Below are 26,286 nucleotides of genomic sequence, written 5' to 3'. Positions count from 1 at the left end.
TGGCCGTGGAGGGGGCGGCACGTTCTTTCAACAGCAGGGTAGGTTGGAATTATGAGCGCAGCTCAAACGCCCATGACAGCCCCTGGGGCTTGAGGGTCTGCCTCGCCCCCATGTTGGAGGGATTTGTCATTAATGTCTTTGGCACGGGCACCCTGACTTCTTTGGGGGGTAGGACTCTGCTGGATGTGTTATCAGACGGTCAACAATTAAGTGGCCCTTCTCGCCTTAGCCAAGGGGCAGACGAGTGACCTTCAATGGGTCATTTGGACTAATTACCCCCACCTTCCCTCTGCAGGGGAAGTGGGATAATCCAAGAGAAATAATATGAAAAAGCCAACCAACACCTAAACAACAGTGGGGGCCCATTCGCCCCTGGCTTTCCTTAAGGGGGCCTTGAGGAGGACCTGGGTTTAGGTCAGGAGTGAACCTTATTTAGAAAAGGTCTACAGATCCAGTTGTGTGCAAAGATGGTAACACCACTCTTTACATGGAAGAGAGGCAAATACTGTCTGAAAAGTAGAAAACACCTTTGCCCAATGCTAAGTCCAGGACTATAACTGAAATCCTTTGGTAGCTAACCCTGTGTTCTTCCCGCCAGCCCCTCTGTTCAAGGGGAATGAACCAGCCTCGGGCTAAGTGTGAGTGGACATACACAGCACATGCACAGGTGTGCAGACACACATGCACACACACACACACACACACACACACACACACACGGAGACACACACAACATAGCAGATGAACACAGGGGTCATCACAGTCTACTGGCGGGTGGTAATTTAAGATGGTTTAAGTCAGGTGACCAGGGTCTCTCTCCCCATGTTTTTTTTTGGGCGTGCCTAGTGGATGGTCTTTTAAGATTCAGTGGGAGGATGGAGGGTGTTCTGGAGGAGGGGGAAAGCTGAGGAAGGCCCACAAGAGGCAGGAGGCGTCAGATTGAAAGGCAGAGGGGGCAGCTCCCCGTGCGGCGCCAAGGTCCTGGGGGTGGGATTCCGCCTATTCACCAGGAAATTTCCAGAAGCCTAGACTCTTTTATAAGCAGTCACCTTCCAAGAGGTGGTAGAAGTGGGTGGGCGGGGGCGGGGCACATAGCAACAGATTTAATGAGCCGCGGGGACCTGACCACTCATTTTTCTGTTTGTGATGGAGCGGAAAGTGTTTTCAAACCTTGTTCTCTCCACCACGGCAGCAGGTGGCCTCCCTGGGCAGAGGGTGCGGTCAGGGGGTACACGGCTGGTTTCTTCATGGAGAGAAAAGTGCCAGGACAAAAGGTAAAACTCAAATAAAACAGGTAAAGAATGGTTCTCACGAATCACGAATATAGTTCATGGAGTTTGTTTATTTAGAAGCTATTTTCTCCTGTGTCTGAGCATTCGTGGCCACCACTGCGGTGCGGGGTTGGTGGGGGACGGGGAGCTGCTTCTGTTTTCATGTTTAAAGGTGCCCAGTAGGAGGGCCTCACAACAGGTGATGTGCCAGGACGGGTGGAGAGAGCCAAGGGCTCGGTGAGTCCTCCAAGAGGAGCTGATTTACTTGGGATGCAATTCTGGCATCAGTGGGAAGGTAAGGCATAGCACCAGTCACTTTCCTAGTAAGTCCATTAAAGAGCATTTTCCTGAGACAGTAAGTTTATGGCTAACAGGTCGGAGGTCAGAGACAGGCAACTTTCGCACTCAGTGAGTAGACAAAATCGTGGTCTCCAAGGGTCACCAGCAGGGACGAGCCTGGTCGCCTTTTATTGTATTTGGTTCCCTACTTCTGGCCAGTGCTTGAAGGGAGCTTGGGAAGCAGCCGAAGAGTTGATAATGTTTCTGTCCACATGTGCACATGGTTGGGGATTTTATTTCTTTATTTGAAAGAGAAAGAGAAGTTAGCACATGAGGGGAGGAGGAGAGAAGAGGGGAGGAGGGGCAGAGGGAGAAGGAGAAGCAGGCTCCCCGCTGAATGTGGAGCCCGACCTGGGGCTCCATCCCAGGACCCCGAGATCATGACCCGAGCCAAAGTCAGACGCCCAACTGACAGGAGCCACCCAGGTGTCCCTGGCTGGGACTTTTAGACAGTGCGGACTGAAGCAGACAGAGAAGTTGCCTAGATATCAATAGGGATGCCCAAAAGGACACAAATTCTCACAGATTCAGCAACATTTCATAAAATTGATACAAATTATTTCAGTTGCGTCTTCCTTAATAACTATAAGACAGGAACTTTTTTTTTTTTTGGTTTTGCTTTTTGAGTTTTTTTCAATATGAATGGTAATTGATTTAAAACATCATTACATTAAAGTCAAACACAGACATGTTATACAGTGGAAAGCAATATGCACATGACATTTTAAGATCCATGAGGCTTTGTGCAGAAATTTCGTGCTTGTAATAGATTCTGTAGGGCTGGGGTAAGAAATGATCCTGAATCCACTCCTACCCTAGACATGAGGGACTCATCTTTGAAAAGACAGGAAGGTGTGAGGTAAGAAGATTTTGCAAATTATAGGTAAGAGAGATTCTGTTTTAAAGGTTTTATCTATTTATTTTGGAGAGAGAGAGAGAGAAGTGGGGGAAAGAGTGGAGGGAGAGGGACAAGCAGACTTTGCAGTAAGTGTGAAGCCTGATGTGGGACTTGATCCCATGACCCTCTGGTCATGACCTAAACCGGTACCAAGAGTCAGATACTTAACCCACTGAGCCACCCAGGTGCCCCAAGAGATATTCTTTTTTAGACCAAGTGATTATACTCTCTTTCCAAATTTGCAGACAGCGAGGGGTCTACAAGTTCTAAATTAATGGACAATTGAATAAAAATGTTGTATTTGGTCCATCAGGCTGCAAGAGAGCATGTGATGTAACAGATCTCCACTCTCCTAGTCTTCTTTCCACGGCGGGCTTGGTCAACAAGCAGCCGAACTGAAATTCACAACGAAGGACTTCCCAGTGTCTGAGCTACACAGGCAAAGTCAATTTTGTGCCTTTTTTTTTTTTTTTAATCATGGTTTAGATATAAAATGCAGCCCAAATGAAGTGAACGCCTCTCTTGTGGATAATTGCTTCCAAAAGAATGAGTCCCAAACAACTCCCTTGGTGCTTACATGGGAAAGAATAATAATAAAAAGGATTTAAAATTAAGGACAAAAAGAATAAAAGGGTAGATAAAATCTGAAATGCATCGGAGGGAAGATAAAGTGACTTTTTGGCAGTGACTTTAATAGAAGCTTTGCTTCAAAAGTCATCTGACTGTGGTGTTAATCTGCGCCTTCTTTACTAAGCCTCCTGGATGCACGCTTCTTTGTTATCTCCACTAAAAAGGAGATATATCGCAAATCAGCATTGGCCGAAACTAGTTATTCCACATTTCCCATTTCTGTCAATGGGTAATGAAAGATCATGCTGTTTAACCCACCTTGGAAAAGATTATGAGGCAGACTCTGGTTTTCTAAACCCGGCTCTGGGCCACCCCTGGGCGGAGGCCGCTTGGCATCTTCCAGGAGCGAGGCTGCGGAGAGGTTGTACGCTGGGATGGGGGAGACTTCAGGAGATCACAGCAAAGGAACAGCTTCCATTGCTTGTGCCTCAAGGGGGACACGTATCCCCTGGACCTCACTGGAGCCTGTGGCTTAAGGGGTTGTGATAGCTTGCAGAGAAAGAATAGTTGGCCTGGTGAGTGACCAGCAGGGTAGAAATCCCCACACCGTTGGGCCTGCCCCATCCCTGGCTCCAGAATCATGTCTGGGGAGCAGGTGCTCATGATGCTAGCTCCCCATCCTTCCTCCTTCCCACTAGGATGAGCCCCAGTTCAGCAGCCAGGAGTGGCCCTGGGGAACCTAGAAGAAAGATGGCCAGATGTCAGCTATGGAGAAGGAGCTGCATATGCCAAGGGCCACTGCTGTCTGATTTACCCCATCTGCAAAATGGGAGCAGTGAATCTAGCTTCTAGACATTGCAGATAAGGTGAAAACATTCACCGAAACATCCTTTGTTTATGCTGCTGACAGGTCAGGGGGCGTTATCATTTGTACACTTCTTCACAGACGTGAAGGTAGCAGCTCCTGTCACAATAGATGCAGGGTCCCTTTGGGGGCGGAGGAAATCCTAAGTAAAGGAGTTATTTCCTAGAACAAGGGACATTATCTTGAATCTTTTACTATAGACATGCCAAGGGAAAAAGAAATGGTCCCCTGGCGGTACAGTTTGCTTGGGTCTCATTCAACAACAAAGTATAACAAATCAAGTGGCTTTGACAACAGGACATTTGTTCTGTCATGGATCTGGAGACTGGAAGCCTGCACCGAGGTGTCTGTAGGGCCATGCTCGCTCTGAGGGCTGTAGGGTCTAGAAAAGGGTGTGTTCCAGGTCTCTTTCTTAGCTTCTGGTGGTCTCTTTGCTCATGACGGCTTACCTCCAGTCTTCCATGGTGTTCTTGTGTGCGCGTCTGTGTCCAAATTTCCTCCTTCTATAAGGACCCTGGTCATCTTGGTTCACGTTGCACTCTATTCCAGTATGACTTCATCTTAACTAAGTCTATTTGCAATAACCCTATTTCCAAATAAGATCACTCTTCAAGGTGTGTTTGGGGGGGCGGTTAGGACGTCAACATTTGAATTTTGGGAGACACAGTTCAACCCAGAACAATGCCCAAAATGGAATTCAGAACACTCTGCGGACTTTAGTTCCTTCTGGGGATTCACAGCTTGCTTTAGTGTACCTGAACGCCGTGCAAGAAGAAACAAACCCTTCTCATATTTTCCCCTGTACATTTTAAATGTCTTCAACTTTCATTTTATTCTGATTTTTTTTTATTGTGGTAAAATGCAGAGCTTGATAATTTCTTAGCGATGCAAAATCTGTGTAACCCATATTTCCTGAAGATAGAGAAGATTCCATCCTCTCAGGGAGTTCTTCCTGATCCTGGCCAGTCATCCCTTCTAAGAAACAGCCACTTGTCAATAATATTTCTTTCACCATAGACTAAACTGGCCCATTCTAGAACTTTCTATAATAAAGTTGTATAGGCATTCTGTTGTGTCTGTTTTCTTTCACGCAGTGGGATGGCTTTGAGGTTCACCATGGTGCGGTGTTTATCCATAATTTGTTCCTTCTTATTAAGGGATAGAATTCTATTGTATGGGCTTAGCACAGTTTATCCATGTACTTGGTGAGGGACATTTGGGTTGTTTCCAGATTTGCTTTTAAAAATGAAGCAGCAGGGAAAATTCATGAGCCCACAATTTTATTTTTACATCTAGGAGTAGAAATGCTTGGTCATGGGGAGACTGTAACCTTAACTTTATATGTAACTACCACACAGTTTTCTAAAGTGGTTTGGCCAATTTATCTTCCCACCAGCAATGACTATGAGTTCTATTACTCAACAAATTTGCCAGCATTTGGTATTATTAGTTTTTTTAGTTTTAGCCATTCTCATAGATGTGTAGCTGGATCTGACTATCAAGTGGTCAGTAAGCACTTGAAAATATGCCTAGCAGGGACATGCGGGATGTGACTTTTTGTTTTTTAAAACCAAATGTTTGTTTTCCTGGCTCCTTTGGCCAGGGTAGAACTGGGGATACATAGTGGTGAAGCCTCACATTCAATCTTGATCCCTGGGTTTGAATATCAGCTCTGTCACTGAGGTTTAGGAACAGGTCACCCCTCTAGCCCTCAGTCTCCCCATGTAGAAAGAAAGTATCATGCCAATTGTCAGGATCCTGTAGGTTGATGTCATCATGGGCTTAGAACAGCACCTGGCATATCATGAGAGCTACATACACATTTTCTACTATCACAGAGCCTCCTCTTTGAAGGTCTGACCTTTACTCGTACCCCACAGAATCAGGGTTCCGTAGAACCCACTTTGGAAAACAATGAAGACCCCTCTGTCTTGTTCAGTGCAGTAGCCCCGGGCCCGGAACAGTGCGGGACGTTCCATGTGCGCTCAGCCGATGCTCTCTGAATGAATGCAGTCCTGAGCGCCAAGCCTTGCGACGCCTTCAGTCTCCAGGGGCAGGTTCCGGAGCTGGCTGCCTAGACTAGCAGCTTGCGGTGGGAGGGCCACCACCCCTGCTCTGGGTTCCTGGACACCGTTCTACTCCATCACCTCTGATGTTGAACACGGTGGCAACTGTAGCTCTGAAATTGCTAAGCAGGCCCTGTCCCACCAGCAAGGATTATCGGGGTTTAACAGTTTCCTCTGTAAATGGCCTCCATGTGGAGAGGATTGTCCGTTCTGGAAATTTGGAGTCTGTACAATTGGCTCCTCCAGCACGGAGGGAGCCAAAGTCAACACGCAAAGCCCCAGAGGCCCAGTGAGCAGGACACTGCAGGTCACTGAAGACCTAGCTTGCAGGACTCAGCTCACTGAAACAGCTTCCTGTCATCCCACCACCCACCTACCTATACCTCTTTCTTCCCTTCCCTTCCCTTCCATTCCCACCTTCTTATGTTTCTCTTTCCTTGACTGCTTACATCTGCACCATCAACCCATTTTGCCAGGGCTCCTCCCGACCCCGCCCTTGTATAGAGTTCTCTCTAGCTCACGGCCCTGTCCCCATGCAGACGAGCAGACTGCGGTCCTTGTGGTCTTCCAGCTGACCCCAGGCTGTGGTGTTCAGCCCCTCTCCCTCCAGCAGACCATCCCATAGACTGCCTTCGGGCTAATCCTGAGGAAAATAAACATCTTGTATCATTCTGGCGTTGACTTCTTGTGGGGTGTGGGGTGATGAGGAAGAGGTCCCGCTCCCGAGCTGTGGACTGGCTGCACAAGACTCGCTGAGGCATTCATGTTAGAGCTGCGGGTCCCTCTGCCCTGTTCCAGATGAGGTGAGGAAGGCTCTCTGGGGGTGGGGGGTGGGGCGGAGGTTAGGATCCACACAGCTTCCGGGGTGGATTAGACGTGACGAAACTCTGGCCTTGAGGTTAATGTGTTAATTTCTCTTCTTTGAGTAACTCTCATATCTGCTGCCTCCCACCCACATTCCTACTCCAGGATGTCCAAATCCATACCTTTCTTGGAGCGAAAGACGCCCTTTCTAAATACCGTGTCATTGCTCTCTGGTATTAGGACACTCTATTCCCTTTGAAATTTCCTCCACCTCCTATAATATGCAAATTCCTACCCCTTTGCCAGCACCCCTGTGTTAGTGCTCTCCTGCTCTGAAGAAACAACTAGAGGCACAGTGGCTTCCGGCAACACGCTACATATTGATTATTGTAGAGCTTCGGCGAGTCAGGAGACAGCACAGCTGGGCTGAGGGTCTCTCCAGGGTCAGGCGAGCATGGATCAGGGCAGGGGTCTCATAGGAGCTGGAGTCTGCCTCTCTGCTCGTGCACCGTTGGTGACACTGAGTTCCCTGCACTTGTAGGGCTGAGAGCTTCCGTTTTTTGCTGACTCTCAGCTGGAGGTTGCCTTTGGTTTCTGGAAGCTGCCAGTAGAACTTTTCTAGGGGAGCTCCCGACATGGGTGTTTGCTTCCTCAGCCAGCGAGTGAGGGAGAAAGACTCCAGCGAGAAGGGCACTGCGGGCTTATGAACATAATCGTGAAGTCTCTCTCTCTCTCTCTCTCACACACACACACACACACACACTCACACACTTCACTGCTTCCCATCAGCTCAGCCATATTCTCTCCTCCAGAAGCAAGCCGTGGTCCCAACAGCACTCAGGGTGTGAACGGCAGGAGGTGGGCATCACACAGGTCCCTTGAAGCGTCCGTCGGCCACAGTCCTAAACAAAATGTGCCTCCTCTCCGAAACCATCCCGGAGGACCCTGGGGAGCGTGAGTTCCCCCATCTTGCAGGGTTTTCCGTGGCAATGTGTTGTTCATTAGCGTGAACCGACCGCTCTCGGTTCATGTCTGAGAAAGGTATGTGGAAGGAGTTCAGAGAGAGCTTTCCCCGTGTGGATTCATGTATTTCAACTCTCACATCTCAAATTTGGCTTTGTAATTTTAAACAAGGCCTTCTGCAATCAGCATTCATGGTCACCTTCTGCTATAAATAGTTCATCATCAAGGAGAAGTATTTGTCAACAGGACCTCCTGCCTGTCACACCTTTCTGCTGTCCTTTTCCAGGCTCTGGGTCCTGGTGAGCCTTGATGCGTGAGTCACCTGCGAAACGGGCTCTGCCGGGGGCGGGATGTCTCGGACAATGGATGAGCAATAAAACCACAGGCTGCGATGCTTCTGAGCATGAAAGAGAAGGTCAAGGTCAAAGCACCTCGCCTTCTCTACCTTTTGTCTCGCTCTGCCTCCCTCACACTCCCTGAAGCCTGTCTCCCACTCTTCAAACATTTCTTAATAATCTGTAATTTCGTGAAAGGGATAAAGGATACGAGGAACCCAGAAGGTAACTGGATTTACATATGAATGTTGCGTTTTCATTTTAATTTTGACAAAGTGTAAAGGTTGCTAATAAAAGCATCATTACTGCCTCACCATTTCTTTGATGGACCGTGGAACAGATTGCCGAGATATGGAGACAGATCCAGGGGTTACTAGGTTCACCAGGAGCTATCGTTCATCCTTTAACAAAAAACAAAACATCATGACAATTAAAAAAAAAAAAAAGGATTTAAAAAAAGAAACGACATTATTTTCAAGGAAGTTATGGCCATTGTGAGTGCTTCACAGAGGGACTGAATTGGCTGCTGGCTTCAGGGAAAAGTCTGTGTTTCCCGAGACTCATGTATGGTCACGTGGTTGGGTCTTTGGGAGCCACCAAGAGTCTGTGCCTCCCTTTAACAAAGAAACTTTGGATCAGCCCTGGAGGTGGACAGAGCAGGGAGGGCTGAGCGGCCTTGAAGTATAGGCTTAAGTCTGGGCTTCCCTTAAAGCCAGTATTGATGCAGGAGACAGAGTCAGTACAATGTGGAGGCAAAGGTTGAGCTGACCCTGGGAAGGCGTCCAGGGGCGGCCAGTCCAGGGCTATTCTCTTTCAGGCATGAGAGGGAGGGAGTTTTGACACTGTGGGAGATGAGGGTGAACCCACAGAGCTGACCTCAGGTCAGACCCTTTGGGTTTGGAGGTAGCAGGATGCTGTGGAAGGCGCCTGGGCCAGTTCTTGATCTGCCCCCAGTTTGTTGTGTGACATTAGACAAGCCAGATCGCCTCTCTGGCTCCCGGTTTCTAAACTGGGTGAGACCAGTGGCCTTCCACCTATGCTATGTGGGGCCCCAGACATTTTTTTTTAAATCATATAAAAAATTTTTTCCTATTTTATTTTATTTTATTTCTTTTCAGTGTTCCAAGATTCATTATTTCGGCACCACATAAGCAATGCCCCAGTGCTCCATGCACTACATGCCCTCCATAACACCCACCACCAGTCGCACCCAACCCCCCACCCCCGCCCCTCCAAACCCTGTTTCTCAGAGTCCACAGCAGACATTCTGCGGGTGAATTAGGTGTCCCCGTGAGTGCCACACACAGGCGACTATCTCTGTGTTCTGCCAGAAGAGCTGTGCTTTCCATGATTCTGTGTAAGGTTTCACTTGGAGAAGGGGTTTGGTGGATTAAAAGAAACACCGACTAGCAGTGAGGGGCCAGATGATCTTTGAAGACACTTGTAGTGCTAGGATTTTCAACTCTTATTGAATAATTAGATGCTATGTCTCAGAGGATGATGCTCCCTGTGCCATACTTGAGTGTGCGTGTGTGTGTGTGTGTGTGTATGCAATTTACAATTTACAATTTCAAGTCTACTTTTCAGGCTCTTATTAACATTTATTAATAATATTAACATTATTAACCTTTCAGAGCTGTCTCGTCTTTGTTTTTATCTGATCTTCTGGGGGCGATGGTTCTGAAATGTTAGGGTTACCTATTGTGTTCACCAATTTCAGTTTTCATGTATGTTCATTTCTTTCTGTTTTGTTTTGTTTTTGTTTGGGGGCGCTTAGACTAGATGTTTGGATCTGTGCATGGGGATTCCTGGGGGTGGGGTGTCCAGTTGTCAAAAGCTCTGGCTGTTTGAATATTGACTTTTAAAAATGTCTTTCCTCGGGTCACCCCTACGATGCAGACAGGTCCTTTGGGAATCGTGTCGTCTAACTTAATCTCCTTATGTGGGGAAACTGAGGCACCAAGTGGTGACGTGACCAGCCACCAAAGCCTCTCACTTAACCACTGTTGTGGTCCTACCAAGCCCTAGCTCTCTCCTTCATTGATCGGTGACCACCTACCCCCTGTGCCAACTTAATGGGCCTCTGCAATTCCTTGTATAAAGAATCCCTCGGTGTTAAGAAGGGTCACCCTTAATTGTGTGTTGAAGCCTACAAGCTAATTATATTTTCATCAGCTTGGTGGAGCCCAGGTAACTCACAAGGCCTTCCATTTAACATCTATCTTACCTTTTATTGACAAGAGCACGAGGCTAGCAATCAAGAAGCCTGGGTTTTAGGAGGGTTGTTTAGCTGTATCTGCTTGATGCAAGCAATAGCTTCTTTTGATTAATGCTTTTTTTTTCTTGATTATAAAAGTAAATAGAAATTCATTCTGAAAAAATTGGAAAATATGGCAAAGATCAAGTAGCTTATAATTATCCCTCACTAGCTGAAAATGCCCTATTTCTGTATATCATTGTAGTTACTTTGCTATGGATATACGCTCTGCCAATAGCAGTGAATATTATTATTAATAGGTGATTTTTACTCATTACCATCCTGTCTGAAACATTTGCTCCTATCTCTCCCAACTAAGTGCCAGCTATGATGGCCACCGGTCCAAAGATGGAGTGACTTACTGAGAGATAGTGAGAACCCTCCCACCAACTAAGTGTGCAAGCAGAGGCCATATTAATCTTAGGGAGGGAACCAAGAGGATTCATGTAGGTGAGGGAGGGTTGGAGCAGGAGTCAGGATGTGCCCTGGGACCATGGCATCTCCTAGGGCTCATGCAGCCTTTGTCACCGCCCCTCCCTCAAGAAGCTTACACCTAGTCCCTACGTCTGGGGTCTTGCCCATCAGATGGAAGAAATAACATTCATTCTCCCATTTCTCAAAGGCAATGAGACAATCAGGGGGAATCCTCTAGGTGTTACTAGAGAGCACTCAAAATCCTTCAAAAGTGATCTATGCATGATCAGCCCTAGAATGGAGTGTCTGGAATCCAGTCCTCTACACCTTAAGCACTTACTGCCGGTCTTTTCTATTCCTACTGGGGGGCACTGCCTAGGTACTAAGTGTCTCCGAGTCAGGTGAAATAGTGTCCTGAAGATGGGGACTGGTATTTACTGGGCACATGCAGTGTGCCAGGCGTGCTACGTGGGACTCTCCCCACCCCACGACACCTCTGCCAGGTGGAATGACCACCCTGTGACAGATAAGAGGCTGAGGCTAACAGGCTAAGGAACTAGCCCAGAATGACCCCACCGGACCCTGGTGGAGCTGAGACCTCACCCTGTCTCTGTGTGGCTCCAACCTGTCCCATGGTCTCCGAACTGGCGGGACCGGAGTTAGCAGATGTCACCCCTGGCTCTGAAGTCCCTGGATGCCCACACTGGGCTCATACCAAGGTGAAGGACAGTAGCCTTGCTACTAATTTTTTCTTCAGCTTTGCTCATGGGTTGGGTCAGATCACTAACCTCCAAGGACTGTCTTTTTACTGCATGGCATGGGTGGGGGACAGTCCTAGGCGTACATTGGGACCTAGAGTGGATCTGCTGGGCAGGGGAAGGACAGCACCTTAGTCTGCACCTGGTTTTGAATCACACCTACTGTCCCAGTGACGCTAAGGTTTGGCAGCCTGGAATAGTAACTTGGGGGCACACAAATGCCTAAAGTTTGGGGAACTAGGCATAGCCACTCTGAAGTTTAGATAATTAATGTGCAATGGATGTTAGAAGACCCAGGTTCTGGCTCCCGTCTTCCCACCAGGGCCACCGAACAGCTGGAGATGTTTCCACGAGGTGAGCCGCTCTGGGAAGCAGAGGACAGAGTCTTGCTCTCACCCATGCAGGATAGACTGTGCCCGGGTGCAGCCCCTCTGGACTGGCAGGCCCTCTCCTCTCCCGAAGCATGGGCAGTGGGAGCTCTTAGTTTGGACTCAGAAGGCTGGGGTTCACATCCCTGCTCTGTCACTCTGTCCCTGTGGCTCTGGGCAGGTCAGTTCCCCCCCCACGAGTCGGTTAAGTTCCTTGGTCCACACTGGGGCAAACGCCACCGTGCAGAACTGATGTGAGGATGACCCGTGACGACCGCATAAAGCACTTTGTAGACCTCAGAGCTGACTGTGCCGCGTGGCTCATGATATCTTTCCTAGTCCTGTCAGAGGGAAGACACATACACTTCGCACACATACACACACGCCCCACACTACACACACATACCACACACACACCACACACACACACCACACAAAAACATCACACACACTACACACCACATATACACCACATACATGACACACACACCACATGCATGCACCACACACACACTACACATCACACACTACACATACACCACATGCACATAACACATATATCACATACACACTACAAACCACACACACCACATACACACAATAAACATACCACACAGACACTACATACTATACCCACCACATGCACACTATACTCATACCACATACACACTACACACCACACACACACCACCCATACCACACACGCACATACACACCACACACTACAAACCACATATACACTACAGACATACCATATACATGCACTAGACACCACACACACCACAGATACCACACGGTACTCACCACACACACCACATATACACCACATACACAACACACATACCACATGCATACACAACACATACACTACACACCACACACTACACATCATACCACATGCACACAACACACATACCACACACACACAATATGAATACCACACACATAATACACACCACACACTATATACCACACACACCACATACACACTACACACATAGCACACACACATCACATATAACACACACACACTACACACATACACATTGCACATACCACACACTACACACCACAAACACACCACACATGACCCACACACACTACACACCACACACACCACACACATTACACACCACACACATCACACATCACACATACCACATACTATACACATCACATATACACCACACACATATCACATACACACTACATACCACACACACACCATACATACCACATGCTATACACCACACATACTACACACACTACACATAACACACATACATCACACACATCACACACCACACACTACACACACCATATAAACACTATACACATTACCACACACATACACTACACAGCACACACATCACACATGTACACACACAGTGCTCACCTCACACACACACAACACACATGCACCACACACACACTGTGTACCACACATCACACACCACACACATGCATACCAAACACACCACACCATACTGCATACACATATCACACATACACATACACCACACACATCACATGCATCACACATCCCAACACATGCACACTCAGACCATATGTACACCACATGCAGACATCCCACACACACACACACCACACATCACACACATCACAGCCCCCCACATACATACACACATACACACACCACCCTAACACACACACACCAATACATGCACATACACACCACATACCCCAAACACAGATACGCACTTCCTAACACACACATCACATACACACACCCCCGACACACACCCATTTCCGCGCACAGACACACCCCTGCTCACACAGCACATCCCTACCATTTCCGCGCACAGACACACCCCTGCTCACACAGCACATCCCTACCTCTCACTCTTCCCCCTTTGCCTCCAACTTTCCTTCTTTCAGATCTCAGCATCTGTTAACTCTTCTGCTCCAATACACTTCTCTCCTTCAAAAGCTGCCTATTTTTAGATGCTGCTTCCTCTGTGAAGCCTACCTGGGTTGCTGGCTGCACTTGGAGTGATGGACAAACTTTGGACTAGATGTCGGGACTTTGGGCTCCTGGTCCTGCCTCTGCTTGCTCTGTGTGCTGGGTGAGCTGCTTCCTTTACACTCTGTTTCTCATTGTTCGTGAATTCACTCATCCATTCATGTGTCTACTCGTGCGCTCACTCACTGCCCTGTGGTATGAACAAGATGTCTGTAACCAGAGCTTCTGATGGAGCTGCCAGGGACACATGAGCAGGAAAGCATCCCCTGTCCTTTGAGGGTGGACTGATGCACATCTGGGGAGCACTCCAGCCCTAGAACCCCCCAGTTTCCCTGGGACTCCCGTCTCCTCTGTGCGGTGTCTCTACCCCTGGGGCCAGCCTTGAACATCCCCACATTCCTGGATTTGATCATAACAACCAACTTGAAAACATTTGGCCACCAGGGCTGCTTGATGTGTCGGGTCTGAGGCAATTGAAGGATTAGATCTGCACATTTACTCAGAGGGTGTGTGCCTGTGTGTGTTTACTCTTCTCACTGCAAGTAACAAGTTCAATATTAATCTCCATTTCCAGGGAAATAATTAGTGTTAAGTGAACTGTGATTTCTATCTCTAGTTATTTCTCATGTGCTAATTTAAGCAGCAAGGAAAATGTTCTGTGTTGGCTGGATGCAGGGCTGCAAAGACATACTCCAACATAGGAAGACAGGGGGAGAGGGAGGGAGAAGCAGACCACCCATTCAACAGGGGATTGAATTCCAGCATGCCAAAAGTCTCCAGCTGTGGGGAAAATTGTCCTTCCTGTCACAGGCCCCTCGAAGAGGGACCAGCCCACCCATGCACTTATGTACTGGAGCTCAAAAAAGAAAAAGAAATAGAAAAAGAAAGAAAAAGAAACAGCCCAGCTTTGGGCATGACCTCTCATCTCTGGAATCTGTAGTCTTCTTCGCCCACACTCTCTGGCTCTGACTTTCTTTCCTGGCTCTCCAGACCCATTCGACTCCAAACCTTGGAACTGAATCTTGTCTCCCATATCCTAGGCTGGAAACGTGCCAGGGACCCACCCTCCTGCCTTGATCTCAGTCCTATCTCCAGCCCATGTCTTTGTTTACCATCCCTTCTTGGTGGCTCCAGGGCATGGGCAGCCAATGCACAAGCCCTGGGAACACCATTTCCATTCCCACCAGCTATAAGCATGGTCACATATTGCCCGTTGTCCGGGTGCGAAGAACCTCAGGTGTGTGGCATCTTCTGACCCCCATTCGTCAGTATTTGACAGATAAAGAAATGGAGTCTTTAAGAAGTTGACTTGCCCAGCAAGTGGGAAGACCAGGGTCGTGGTTTAGATTTGTGTGGCTCTAAACTTCATACTGTTCATCATCATCTTTGAATTGGCTACAAATGAAGGCAGTTTATTATGGGAGCCCAATGTAATGGCCAGAGATGTGTGAGGTACAGAGCACTATGTCCTCCTACGAGAGCTGCTTTCACTATAAAACATTTGTTCATTCACTTGTTCACCCAGAAGCCATGAGGGAATGAATGACCCCAACCTTAAGACACTTGTTTTTGTTGATGATCATGATGAGAAAATAGCCATGTAGAGTCTGGTGTGGTGAGTGGGAGGATGGGGGCAGGAGGGGGGTCCAGGCAGCACCTGGAGGAAACTGCTCTGTTGACCAAGAGAAGGGATGGCATTTCTGGAAGAGGGAACCACTCGATGTGTGTGGATGATGGAGACAACATGGTACCTTGGAGTTATGGCACCACGTTACAGGAGTTGGTTCTGGAGTCCCCACCTGAGTTCTGACGCACGGTTTGTCATTCCTCGTGTAAAGGCTTTGGACAGATGATGCTGGCTGACGGTGAAGGGTCCCACTCTTTCTTTTGCATCCTCTTGGTTCTTACCTCTGGGGGGAGGGCATGTCCACCCACCGCCTCGCTCATGGAAGAAACGTCCCTCTGACTGGTCCTTGCTTTACTGCCTGGCAGACCCACTCTGTGTTAGCAGACATTGCCCCCCCCCCCTTTTTAAAAGAAAATCTTTTGGGGGCATCCGGGTGGCACAGACTGTTAAGCATCTGCTTTGGTTCACGTCATGGTATCGGGGTCCTGGGATCAAGCCCCGTGTTGGGCTCCTCGCTCAGCTGGGAGTCTGCTTCTCCCTCTCCCTCTGCCCCTCCTCACCCCTCTTTCTCTTTCTCTCTCTCTGTCTCAAGTAAATAAATAAAGTCTTTCAAAAAAAAATAAAACCTTTTCTTGTGGTAAAATAAACATAGCATAAAATTTACCATAGTAACCATTTTTTGTGTACAATTCAATGGCATTAAGAACATTCACATTGTTGTGAAGCCATTACCACCATCCAAACCCAGAGCCGTTTTCTTTATTGTAAACAGACGCGATGTGCTCATCAGACCGTAACGCCCCCCTTCCCCTGCCCAGGTTCCTGGTTCCTTTCTGTTTCTGTGAATTTTTCTATTCTAGATGCCCATATACGTGGAATCATACAGCATTTGTCTTTGTGTCTGCCTTATTACACGTATAATAATGTTCTCAGCGTGTACCCGTGTCATAGCATGACAGAATTTCCTTTCTTTTTAAGGCTGAGTAGTATTCCCATGCATGGCTGTCTCACACCTTGTCGATCTAGTCATCTGTCCATGGACGTTTGGGTTGTTTCTGTCTCTTGGTTACTACGAATAATGCTAAGAACATGGCTGTGTTCGAGTCCCTGATGCAATTCCTTTGGGTATATGCCTAGGAGTGGACTTCTTGGATTACACGGTGATTCTATTTTTAACTTCCTGGAGGACTGCCACACTGTGTCCACAGTGGCTGTCCATGCCCAGCCCCCAACCGGCCACTTGGGATTCTAGCTTCCCAGCGCCTGTCGTGAGTGGTCGGTCACACCATACCCAGCTGTGCGGATGCAAGCCCCTCCATTGTGGGCAAGTCAGAGGTGTCTTTGAACCACTAAAATGTGTAAAGTTCATGATAACTATGAATCAGAGGCCACAGTGAGGAGACTGGTGCTCAGAAAGATTAAGTAACTTGCCTCATGTCCCAAAGATAACACGTGACAGAGGAGAGTGTTCACTTTAGATTTTCTGGACTCCTGAGTCCTCTGGCTCTTTTGGCTCTACTCCCACCTCCTGCTGCCCATTGTGCCCTCCCCTGCATAGACCTCACCTTCTTGGGCAGGACCATCTGCATCCCGGCATGGGTCCCTTCTGTGTCATGACAGAACTGTGATGCTTTGAGAAAGGGTGGCGGTGTACCACTGCCATACTGTCCTCAGCTCTGAGGCCTCAGTGCTGTCCACCGCTTTCCATGGAACAGGTCCTCAGAGGAGAGTCACTGGACAGGTGTATGCTGTGATGGGTGCGTGGGGACATGGAAACCATTTCCAGCCCATGGCATGAAGGTACTTCTTAGTTGACCTCGGAGAATCTTCGAGTGCAAAAAAGTGGGAACAAGGAATCTGGTATAGAGAAGACCCCACTGGGAGCTGGGGACACAGTTCTAGCTCTGTCCACGCCACCAGGGGCAGGCTCTCAGTTTTCTCATCTATACAATGGGACGCTCTGACAGTCTGGTTGCTCAGAGCTCTTTGTCCTGATAAACCATGTCACAAGCACAAGCCGCCCATCACCCCCAGGGCCCTGAGTCCCTCATCATGGCCGTCTTGTCCTGTGAGAGGCAATGGTAGGAAATTAGGATATTTGGAGATGAGTTTGCACAGATGGGCTCCAGGGTGTTCAGACATTAGAATTCTGTCTCTTTAGCCTGATAGGACTTTGTCTGCTTGCTCAGATTCCCTCCCCTCTGCGTTTCCCAGGCTCCACGCGCAGCCCCATGGTGCAGAATCTGTCTGTGGACGCCCCAGAAACCGGCTGTTCCAGACTCCTCCCCCGCTGGCTCTGACACTCCTGGTGGAGCCCATTCACGCTGCCAGGCCAGGGTAGACCACAGGGGCATGTTCTTCTGATGCTACTGTTGTTTGCATCCCTGAAAAGAAAGAGGACGGATTGTGGATGAGAGGCTGTGGCGGTGGTGGGTCAGATGTCACCATTTATGGCCACAGGCTTTGGGATCAGCAAAACCTAAAAGAAACCCATCCAAGTGTTTGGCTTTTCATTTTTCGAAAGAGTGTGTGAGTGAATGTGGTGTGTGACTGAGTGTGGTTTGTATGAGTGTGATGCGACCATGGTGTGTGCCTGGGTGAGTGCGGCGTGTGGTGTGTTGAGTGAGTGTGGGGTGTGAATATGGTGCGTGTGCACGAGTGAGTGAGTGGAATGTGTGTATTGTGTGTGAATGGGGTGTGTGTGCATGTGTGAGTGAGTGTGGTGTGTATGGTGTGTGAGTATGGTGTGTGCATGTGTGTGGTAAGTGTGCATGTGTAAGTGTGCTGTGTGTGAGTGAGTGTGGGGTGTTTGTGTGTGTGGTCAGCAGAATAACGGCCCCACAGATCCTGCACCCTAATCCCTGGACGCTACGAGGTTGTTCCATGCTCCTGGCAGGGGGAGTGAAGACCGCAGAGGTCCCGACCCCGACCCTAAATTCGGGATGCTGTCCTGGTGGACCCACACGATCACAAGGGCCCTTGCGATGAAAGGTGGAGGGGAGGCGGTGGCAGGACCCCCCATAGGAGGGACCCGCCTGGCCCCAGAAGGGCTGAGAGCCGAGGAGAGCAGGTGCCTCCGGGAGCGCGGCCCTGCCGGAGCCTCCAGAAGACACACTGCCCTGCGGACACCTTGACGTCCGCCTGGTGAGACCCGTGTCGGACTTTCTGCTTCCAGGACCGCGAGAGAATAAATTTGAGTTGGAATAAGTCACAAAGTTTGTGGCAATTTATCACAACAGTAGTAGGAAACTCAGCGAGTGTGTGTGAGTGTGCGAGGGCATGTACGTGAATGGCTCGGTGTGTATGAATGAACGTGGATGTGTGGTACGGGTGTGTATGACTGAGTGTGAAGGAACGTGTGTGTGTGTGTGTGTGTGTGTGTGTGTGTGTGCTGCTTCTGGGGGAAATGTGACCGGCATACGTCTGATTCATTTATACTCAGACCATTACAAACTCTAAGAGCACTTTGATGGGGTTCCTCGGACGGCACCTGACACTTCCTTGCCATCACAGTTATTTGCCATGGAGGGCACCTGGCCCAGGAGGTGAAATGGAGCTGAATTTCAGTCTCAGAGTGTTGAGGCTCTGCTGGCCTGGGCTGCGTCCCTGTACTTTGGAATCTGAGGATTCAGTGCTCTATGGATGTCTGGGCTCCTGAGGCACTTAAGGTACTCTTAACACCTACCCCATAAAAATAGGGCTGATTCTCAGTTGTCGGGCAGAGCTAACTCTATCCTGGATGCTAAAATACCTAAATACTTCTCAACAAAACTACTTGCAAAGTAGCCACTCTCCGAAATCCCAGAGGGCTGCCCTGTCCACCTCAGCCTCCTCTCTGGGTCCACTGTCCAGCTACCCCAGGGTCAGTGTTCAGCTCCACAGGGCATCTCTGGGGCTCTGCTTCTGCCTCGTGGCCACTGCCCATTCTGATGAGCAGGGTGTTTGCCTTTCCTGTGCTGGCTATTTTGGACACTACCCCTGACTGTCAGGACACCTGTTGAGCCACAGTTAAATACTGCATGTTAGGTAGAAGTGCATGGAGTCATTATTGTTGACATTTTCTGGGCTTACTTGCTGAGAACATCAATTAGCATCTGCAGTTGGGCAGCTGGAGGTCTGTAGTAGGTTGAATGAAAGTCCCGGTGACATCTAGTTCCTATCTTCCTGAACCCATGAATGCTGTTTTACAGCCAGGTGTACTTTGCATGTGCAGTTAAGTCAATGGTCTTGAGGATGGTGAGATGATCCTGAATTATCTGTGCAGCCCTAGATGTAACCACAAGCATCCTTATGGAGAGAGATGGCGGTTGGGGGTAGATCTGACGATAGAGGAGGAAGCAGGAGTGATGATGGCCGAAGCTCAACTTTGGAGTGATGGGGTCATGAGCCAAGGGATGCAGGTGGCCCCAGGTACCAGAGTGAATGCATGGCGTTTTGTTGAGATGACCTCCACCACAGTGTGACAGGTCTGCAAACCACAGTGTGACAGGATCCTGGAAATGGAGGCTCGTCAGGGGTACTCATGGCATACGGAAGACTGTATGCGATGGGCTTTGGCTGACTGATGGTTCCTTATTTCATTGGAACAAGAAATGAATGATATGGAGCCCCACACTGGGACTTCGGAGGCAGAGATTATCTCCACGGTGGTCCCCCAGTCTTCCTTGTCAGGTGGGGAACCGAGCCTGTGAACCTGGCTGATTGTCCCAGCCCGATGTGTTAAGGTCACCACAGTGAAAGTAGCTCTAGCTCCCAGGTGCTGAGTACTTCCTGTGCACCTCGCCCTGTGTAAGGTGAACTTGCAAGGTCATTACACATTGACTCATGTGAGTAGTTTTTATGGAGGGCTCTCTTTGCATCAGGCGTGATGTTTGACCCCGAGGGAGGCTGATCTGTTCCCTGCCTACTTGGAAGTTCTCTTCCCCAACCTGGTCTTGGCAACCACCTTTCCTGGTTGAAAAGGACTATTTTTTCCTATTTTACTTGTCAAGAAAGTAAGTCTTAGAGAAGTTAGTCTATCTAAATTGACAGTACTTTTTAAAATATTTATTTATTTGACCATGGGAGGGATTACAATTAGGAATAGAGGCAGACAGAGATAGGGGGAAAGCAGGCTCCCCTCTGGGCAGGGAGCCCGATGCGGGGCTCGATCCCAGGACCCTGAGATCATGACCTGAGCTGAAGGCAGAGGCTTAACCCACTGAGACACCTGGTGCCTTAAACTGACAGTACTTTTAAGTGTTACAACCAGAATTTTTAATTCAGGCTCCATCGGAATGCAAAGAACATGTACTTTCTGTGATGCTGCAGGAGCTCGGTACATTGGACAGAATCTCACTTTCCAGGAGTAGAATAAGATGCTTTTACTTCCTAAAAATTATTTTAGTATGCAGAAGGATTGAGAGCAGAGACTTTTCCCACCCATGTTTAAGCAGCATTATTCATAAAAACCAAAAGGGAAGCAACTCAGGTATTTGTCAGCAGAACGGAAAACAAAATGTGCTGTTTATGCACAATGGAATATGATTGAACCATAAAAAGAAGGACATTCTGACACCTGCTACAACATGAATGAACCTTTAGGACATGATGCTGACTGAAATAAGCCATATAAAATGGAAGATACTGTGGGACTCTGCTTATAGGAGGTTGCCAGAGGCATCAAACTCACAGAGACACAGAGTGGAAGGGTGCCTGCCAGGAGTGGAGGGGAAGGAGAGGGGGGTCCGAATGTCATGGGACAAAGTTTCTGTTTTGCAAGATGGAAAAGTCCTGGGGATGGACGGTCGGGACGGTGGTACAACAACATGAATGCATTTAACGCCACTGAAACATGCACTTGGAAACAGTGAAGATGTAAATTTTATGTGTGCATTTTACCACACTTTAAAAAAGATGAACAAAGTTTAAAAAGCAATTTTGAAGGACTGTTCAGGGCATAGTTTTATGTCATGCTTTGGAACCTGGCATGGGGTGAACTTTTAGAGCAAACGGCGGAGGTCCTTATCACAAAGAAGCAGGTCTGATGCTCCAAGCATCCTTGGAGAAATGGATCACTTGACAAGTGAATACAAATATACAGAACAAACAAACAAAACATCTCCCAGATGGCAGTGATACTTAATAGTTGCAGACTTCCGAATCGCAGACTGGAATGGAAACATTAGTGTGTTGGAGACAGTGCGGCACGTTGGACACAAGGGAAGTCAGATGCTGGGTTGGGAGGTTGAAATACAGTAGCTTCCGTACTACCCACAGCCACCGGTCAGGGGGATGGTTATCATTTGTGGCTACGAGCCCAGGGGCTTGAGAGAGAGGGGAGCAACCCACCCAGAGGCTCGGAGGTGGCCCTCGTCTTTCTGCTTGCTCTCTTTGTCAAATGAGCCAGTGTGTCTGTGCACGCTTTTGACCGTACAGCTTTATTCTTGTGTTGTCTGTAACTCTGCCACCAGGTAACACAACCTCAACAGATTCTGATCAAGGGCCAACATCCCTCTTGTGAACTGAAGAGCACTAGGGGATGTTCCCACCTACATTTCTCTCTCTCTCTCTCTCTCTCTCTCTTCTTTCAGGGGTGCCAGGGAGGGTGGGAGGCAGGGGCTGCACTCCTGGGTGGGTTTACCTGGTCGCCCAGGACAACAGACTTGCAGGCAGCCAAAGAGATCGTCAAGCATTGGAGCGTGACAGTCAACATCAAAGTGGGAATGCCACTCCTTGATCCGGACTTGGCCGTACCTGCCGGGGCAGAGCTGCGGATGTGACCACCCCGGGAATTCAAAGGCGTTCTTAGAGCAAGTGGGAAGACACACACACACACACACACACGCACACACACACACACGCAGCCCAAATGCAAAACCCTCCTCCTACTTTCAAATGAAAATAAAAGTCTAGACATCCTTTCTTCACAATTCTTCACTGACCTAATTATTCAGATCTGTGCTTTCTTTTGGTCTTTTCAAAGAACGAGAAGAATGGTTAATTTCACTTAATGGAATAATTGAATGTCATAATTGTTTTTTACATTTTCAGCACGAATGTTGGAGTTAAGCTGCACACACTCTCTTTCCCCGTCTAGAGCTCTTAATAACCAGCCTGCTCAAAGGGGTCTTTCTGCTCCATCTTTTTGTTTCCTGACTGGACTGTCTGGGTCGGCTTCTGGCAGCCGGCGGGTTCTGGGAGGGGTCTGGGGGGAGTGGTGGCTAATGACTGTTTTGGTCTTGGATGTTCTGATCTCTCTCTAAGTCATCATTTGTCAGGCCTGAGAGGCACCCCGAAGAGGAGGGTGAGCACGCCTTTTCACTCTCTCTTCTCTTCCGTTTCCATTTTGGATTAGGGAGTGGGATGGTAGGACAGGCTGGGCCCCCGGCATCGTCATCCTCAGTCCTGTTTGCCATCGCTTCACTGGTTTCTCCGGATGGTTAAAACTCCACTTCATGTGCTCATCCTTATATTTTCAGTATCCGCAGTCATTCACTGAGGATACTTTGAGACTGTTCCTAGGTGTTAGGGGTCTAGTGGATACAGCGTTCTGGGGGAAAGAGACAGTTGAAACACAAGCATGCACACAAAAATGTTGTAGAGGTAACGTTTGCAAAGATTCAAGGACAGGTGATAAAACGTAGTGTTACTGTATCCCTGTATGGGGAGAGGGTGGTTGGCGTAACAAAGGGAGATCAGGGGAGGCCTCTTGGTGAAAGTGGCAGATTATCTGAGAAGAGAGAGTAGGTTGCTAAGTGTGGGAAAGCTGGGAGAAAGAGTGATGCGAATAGGAGTGGCTGGTGCAAAAGCCCTGGGGCCAAGGGGCATTAAGCAGGCGAGGATGCGGGGACAGAGTCAGAAAAAGGCCTAATAGTCATAGCTGGATTAGAGAAAGAACATGGGCCAGAGTCCTACAGGGCTTTGTAAGCCCCACTGTGGCATTCGGATGTATTTCCAAGAAAGTGGGTCTTTGTAAGCAAAGAAATAATAGCAAGGGTAAGTGTCTCTTGCTTCTGTGGGGAGACGAGAAGATGGAAATGACGGAGCTCCATGAGGTAGCTGCTACATTCCTTCCAAGGTTTCTGGTGGTTTGAACAAACTGAATGGAATGGAGGTGGTGATAAGCTATCACTTCCTGAAATATTTTAGAGGTAGACTTCACGGGATTTAGCAACGGATTAGATGTGTGTGTGTAGGAGCGTAAAAAAGAAAAGTATCATGGGTTTTTGGTTTAGGCAAGTGGTATTATTAATTAAGGTCGGAGAGACAGGTGTTTGAGTCCGTGGGAGAAGGTTATAATGTGGAAACATGCCCCCCACCCCCACCACATCTCCATGCATGAGTACAACAGGAGTTAAGTTTTTGTTCATGGCAAGTATCCGACGCTGGTGGGAACAGAGCCACCTCAGAGCTACACCATCTGGAGTCTGGGCCTCCTCCGTCATGGCCACAGGGCGAGGGAAAGGGCAAGGAAGCCGTGCCTTCTCTTCTGTGCTCTAGCTGAGAAGGTGCACATGTCACCTCTGTTCCAGCATCCCCCAGATCCCCTGCAGGGGACCTGGTAAGGGGGGGCAGTCCAGGTGGCCAGGTGTGGAGGGGACCCAGCTCTCTGTGGGTTCCTGCAGTATCAGCATTGCAGGAGAAGAGCATGTCAGAGATGGGACACGAAGGGTTTTCCCGTGTATGTGTCAAATATTCTGCGTCCAAGAGGACCGGTGGAGGAGGATATGAGAGCTTGGCCTCAGGGAGGGAGGCTGAGCTGAGCGTAGAAGAGCTCGGCTGTTATGAGTATCTTTGACCCTATTCTAGGCCCTACTTCTGCGTTTTGAACTCAGGGGTGACAAACATGCAATTCTTGCCCCCCAGGGATGTGTGAAAGGACACATCACATTCACAACAATAACCGCATTAGCACCTTCTCAGTGCTTCCAGGAGACATCCACTGGTGCCCCACGCTGTCCTCACAGCCTGGTCTTCAGTCACTCCTCCACCGATCCTTCTTTTATGTGACAAGTATTTACTGAGCACCTACTGTGTTCCAGGTACAGAAGACTTTCATGAGTTCATGAACATTGTACACACTTCTGGTCTCTGAGCACTTGCTAACGCTGACCTTTCCTTGTGTGACCTTGGTGTCCCCATCTGCATGGAAAACTCCTATGCACTCTTCAGTGCCCAGCTCAGTTTCACTGCCATTGGGAAGCTTTTGCTTTTATCCCATTCACCTCCCCAGAAAAAGTTCTTCTTTCCTCTGGGACCCTTGGTGTAACTCTGTCACAATGGCCATCTCATAGTGTTGCAGTTGTTGCCCTGTTGGGCTCTTCACCAGACCTGGAACAGCACAAGGGGTGACTCCTTCCTTCACTGACAAACGCTTAGCAAAGGAAACTACGCTGAACCATTTGGAGGCCCTGGTGGGGCCAAGGCCTCAGTCTTCTCTGTGTTACTGTGTCTGGCACGGGGCTGAGTGGGAGCTCAGTTATAATGTCCCCCTCTGAGGGCCCCCACTCTGGGTCTGACACGATGCTTTTGCTTTTACTTTACAAACGCTGCTAACTGGCTTCTCAGTTACTGCCCTCACCCTCATTCTGCTGCTGCAAGTCTGTTCACAACACAGCAAAGGAATCCTTTAAAAAAAATTTAGAGCTATAAGTGTATATATACCAATCCTTTTAAAGTATAGATAAAACGATGTCACTTTTCTTGTAGGGTGCTCTCAGGGGCTTCCTTTCTGGCTCAGGGTCATTGCCAGAGTCCTTGCATAGACCTGGCAGTTCCCACGATGAGGACTGAGCCCCTGCTATGGCTCTGACCCGCTCACTCTCCGTATATGCTCCAAGCCTCGGCACTCACCCCAGCTCCTGCCTGGGATCTCCTCTCAGATGCTGGAGGGGTCGCCCCTGACTTCATCCGGCTGCTGGCCAGGCAGGCAGCTCATGCTCCCTCCGCGCTGCTGTGAACATCCAGTACAGTGATGCAGGCAGGACGTCACATTGTGCTAGGCACTCAGCCATGGGTGGAGCTATCAGTACACTATGGGGAGTGAGAGGTTGTGGCATTCCGGGGTTCTCAATGAATGTGCTTCTCCTTCCCCTCCCTATCCCAATGAAGACCTGGAGTTTGTGACATCATCTACCAACCAGAGAACGCAGTGCTGTGGGCCGTGGAGACTGGGGAGAGCAAAGTGAAGATAGGAGCCTCTCTGTGCTTCTTGGAGACCCCCAGGCTCTGCTCCCCCAGGACTGCAGGAGAGGCGCTGACTCATGGTGCTTCCTCATGCTACATTGACTGTCCCTTCTTCTCAACTTTCACAGGTCTTTCTCCTCCCCTCTCTGGTTGAGCTGACCATTCCCAGCATCTCGCAGTGGAGCCAGGGCTGTGCCTGTCTGCTTCACTGGGATAGAAACTTCTAATGGCTGGAATCATGTCTGGACTTCCTGAACCACGGAGCCCGGCCTGGGACCTGGCACCAGGACCAGGAATGTGTGTGTTCAATGCACGTATGCATGCGTGAGACAGTCTTTACTCTCCCAGCAATGGGGTTTAGGCTTGAAAGAGCAGAGAGATTTCTCCAGATGGTTATACTGAGCCCAGGGCACAGATCCATCAAAAATCCAGAGTAACCTAGCTGTGTGGACATCACCCACTTCCACTTTATCACCCTTCCCCTCTCCTGACCCCTGTCTCAAGGACCCCTTCCCATGGACTTCCCAGGAAGCCACATTTCTGCTCCTTGGTTTCTTAAACTCCTCCTCTGTCACATGTCCCCATACTGCAGCTCACTCA

The sequence above is a fragment of the Mustela putorius genome, unplaced genomic scaffold (genome assembly GCF_011764305.1).
Source record: "Mustela putorius furo isolate JIRA1106 unplaced genomic scaffold, ASM1176430v1.1 tig00000129_pilon_pilon_pilon, whole genome shotgun sequence".
NCBI lineage: Eukaryota > Metazoa > Chordata > Mammalia > Carnivora > Mustelidae > Mustela > Mustela putorius.
The sequence above is the reverse complement of the archived record's forward strand: the minus strand, read 5'-3'. Positions refer to the sequence as shown.